Raw genomic sequence first — 3,146 nt, 5'->3', positions numbered from 1 at the left:
GAAGATGTCACATCAAGTGATGCTGTGCTATGTCTCATTTGTTTTATTTGTAGGAAGGAGGACATTTGGGTGGTTTGGCTTTCTTTGGTTTGGTGTTCAGGATTGAATCCCAGCTAAGTATGTTCCCAACCACTAAACTACACCAAGGTAAATCAAAGATCTACCATTTTGTTGACTCTCATTTTTCTTCTTTCTATTAAATAAAGAGGTCATGGTCATTATCTGAAGCTTTGAGACCATTGATCCCCACAAACCCACTGCCTCCTTTTTAACCCAATAGTAAGCTGTTGTGCCTTATTTCTTTGTGCATCTCTTTGTGTTGATGGGCCCATTGCCTTGAAAAGAGTTAGAATTAGAAAGGCAGCTGCAAGAAGAAAAAACTACCTACATTTGGGTAAAACTGAGCAGTGAAAAGTCCAATTTGTTTATACATTTATCAGAAATACAATTCCTAACAAAGACAATTCTAGAAGGATTTTTGTGTGGTTTTTAATGCTACATTTTCCCTGTGGTAATTAGAACCAAAGCTACCTTAACTCAGTTTTGAGAACACATCTGTGTCAAATACCATCAGAATTCCCTCAGACTTTGAACTCTGTGAATCAACCCCTCTTCTGTCGCCGCATCAGTCAGGGTGTCTTTGGCAGTAGGCAGTTATCTCCATCCTACTTACCTCCCAGCAAAGTGCATGCCTCTGCCTCATGGAAGACTCAGTGCGTGAGCGTCTGAGGTCTCAGAACCAACTCTTCTCTTGCAAATTAAAGGCCAACAAAGGTTATCATTTTAAGATAGACACCAATGAAATAAGCACACTACCATAAGACAATCATTCTAGCAACTGGAACAAAAGATAAATTACACATCATTGAGGCAGAAGCAATGAATTAAGAAGGCAGTCTAATCAAAGTCACACTGGCAACTTCTAAAATGCTTGTAAAACCAACAGTTTCCCTTGGGAGCTTTGAAATGACAGCCCCTGTGGTCTTGAGGTTGAAGTGTGTTTCAGGGACTGCGCACATTAGCAGACAATACCTAGTGGCTGTAGAGGAAGACGCAGATCAGAAGAAGATGAATAGGATGTAAAACTCTTAAATGACCTGCCCTGGGAGTGGTAACACGGTTCCACAGAAAAAAGTAAAACTTGATGAAGACGATGATGACAATGATGAAGATGGCTATGATGAGGAGGAGGAGGAGGAAGATGTGGAGGAAATGGAAGAAAAAGCTCCAGTGGAAAAAAAATGTGCATGAGCTCCCACAGGCAAGGTGGACAAAAATCAAACCAGAATGGAAAAAGATTTAAAACCATCAACACCAAGATGAAAAGGTAAATTAAAAAAACCTTCGAAACACAGGCAAAGACTCCTAAAGTACCAAAAGGATCTAGTTCTATAAAGACATTAAGGCAAAAATACAAGCAAGCATGAAAAGAAATAGTTCTCTTCCCAAAGTGGAAGCCAAGTTCATGATGTGAGGAACTGCTTCCAGATGACTGACTAGGTAGCTGTTCAAGATCTCTGGCAGTGGAGGAAGTCTCCCTAAGAAAACGGTTTTAACAGTTTGAAATAGTCCATCTTACTTCTGTAGCAGCTGATATCTGGCGATCCTTTTTATAATGTAAAGTGAGAACTTTCCCTACTGGGTTTGATAATGGATCCAGGTTCCATTGCCAAGAATGTGTTGTCTAAAACGCCTGTTGAGTTTTCAAGGATGGAACTCCACACTTTACTTGGTTTTAAGTAAGCCTGGACTGTTATGATAAGACATAGGAATAGTGGTGGTCAGTTGTGGAAATGGTGAGGAGACAGAAACATACATATGAAATAAACTCTGTATTTTAACAAAGGAAAAAGAGCTGATCACTTCCTAGTCCCCACACCTGTCAACACGGAGCCTTCAGTCAATAAACTTACCCAAGCAGGTATTCAAAACTGTCCACTGAATAAAGCCACTAATGAGTTATTCTTGTGCCAAACTTACTGTAAAGGTAGATTTTCTCTTTCTCTCAAAACAGAGAAAGAGCATCTGTGACACGCAGCTCCTAGTTACAAGCTCTGCTCTTGGCAGACCCAGTTATCCACGGAACAGAGGACCACTTTGTATCTGGCACCCATTTCCCAACAAAGCCTCTTTAAAAGACGCCACTGTTGGGAACTTCACACTTCTCAAAACACTAAGCCCAACTTCTGTGAAGATTTCTGACAGGCTCTTTGGTGCCAACACATGCCTGTGTCGTTCTGACATGTCAGGAGCAGCAGAGTCAAGTGTGATGCCAAGCATCGCAGGGGTTCCATCTGCACCACAATCAAAAGTCTTCCTAGGCAAAGTGCGGCTTGGCTGAGAAATAATGCATCATTCTGAAGCTTTAACAACGTTTTTATTCTCCAAAAGAGGTTCTAAAATGGGGCTTCTTTTTGACGGTGTCAGCATACATAGACAAAAAATAGGAACTGTCTGCACTTGGAAGTGCCACTCCGAGTGCCGAGGTGAGTGTGGCAGCTCTTGGACCAGCTGTGACAAGTGGGAGACACATCAAAAGTTATACAGAAGAGCATATCATTTAGGAGAGGCAGGGTTTCAATTATCTCCCCTAGCTCTAAGTTTGATATTCCCAGTGCAAAATGTTTTGTCAAGATCTCTCCAGGGTTGGGGAGATAGCTCAGAAGGGAAAAGACTTACCGTTCAAGTGCAAGGACCCGAGTTCAAATCTCCAGAAATTACATACAAGGTGAGTGTGAAGATACACCTGTGAAAGCGAGTTCCTGGAGAATCAGAGACAGGTAGCGATGAGGAGCCACTGGCCAGCCAGTGAGCTGAAAGAGTGCATTCTATTCCCAATGAGAGACCCTGTCTCAACACTGAAGTGGAGAATGATTGAGGAAGACACCCAGGGTCAACAACGGGCCTCTACACATATGCAAATAGACAGCGTACTCAGGTTGGACCTGACCATCACTGTCTTGAAGCTACCCACAAGACCCTCAGAAAATCAAGCCTGTTAACATTCCCTTACTGGGCTGAGACAATGGCTGTCTCGGCTGCAAGAGTCCATGTAAATGCAGGATGGGTAGCAGCATGTCTGAAATTCTAGCCTTGAAAAGTAGAGACAAAAGATCCCTAGAGTATGCTGGATAGAAAGCCTGGCC

General features: G+C 42.4%; 1 pseudogene; it reads left to right on the top strand.

Moving 5' to 3' along the window:
* Positions 1-701: 701 nt before the first annotated feature.
* LOC131913723 (nucleophosmin-like) lies at positions 702-1,556 on the top strand (annotated as a pseudogene).
* The last annotated feature ends 1,590 nt before the right edge of the window (positions 1,557-3,146 follow it).

This window comes from Peromyscus eremicus, chromosome 6, assembly GCF_949786415.1.
Source record: "Peromyscus eremicus chromosome 6, PerEre_H2_v1, whole genome shotgun sequence".
In the NCBI taxonomy this organism is placed as follows: Eukaryota; Metazoa; Chordata; class Mammalia; order Rodentia; family Cricetidae; genus Peromyscus; species Peromyscus eremicus.
This window is presented reverse-complemented; position numbering and strand designations above follow the sequence as displayed.